The sequence below is a fragment of the Gavialis gangeticus genome, unplaced genomic scaffold (genome assembly GCF_001723915.1).
Source record: "Gavialis gangeticus isolate Ggan-Ray unplaced genomic scaffold, GavGan_comp1, whole genome shotgun sequence".
Lineage (NCBI taxonomy): Eukaryota > Metazoa > Chordata > Crocodylia > Gavialidae > Gavialis > Gavialis gangeticus.
The window spans coordinates 47,480,166-47,480,400 of NW_017728993.1; positions in this window are offsets into that span (position 1 = coordinate 47,480,166).

The window sequence follows — 235 nt, forward strand, 5'->3', positions numbered from 1 at the left end:
AGCAAAAAAAAAAAACCCCAGGGCTCACCAGTCCCTGCAGTGGCCTCAGGGCTTTGGGAGGCTCATAGAAGAGCCTCCCATGTGGCAGGGGGCAGCGGGGATCGCCCCCCAGCAGGCAAGAACTGGTGAGTCTGGGGTTTGGGGTTTGTTTTTTTTTTGTTTTTTTTCCTTAAAGGGCCAGAGCTCGGGAAGGTGGGGCAGCCATAGGGGGAGGCTGTGAGAGCGGGGTTTGGTC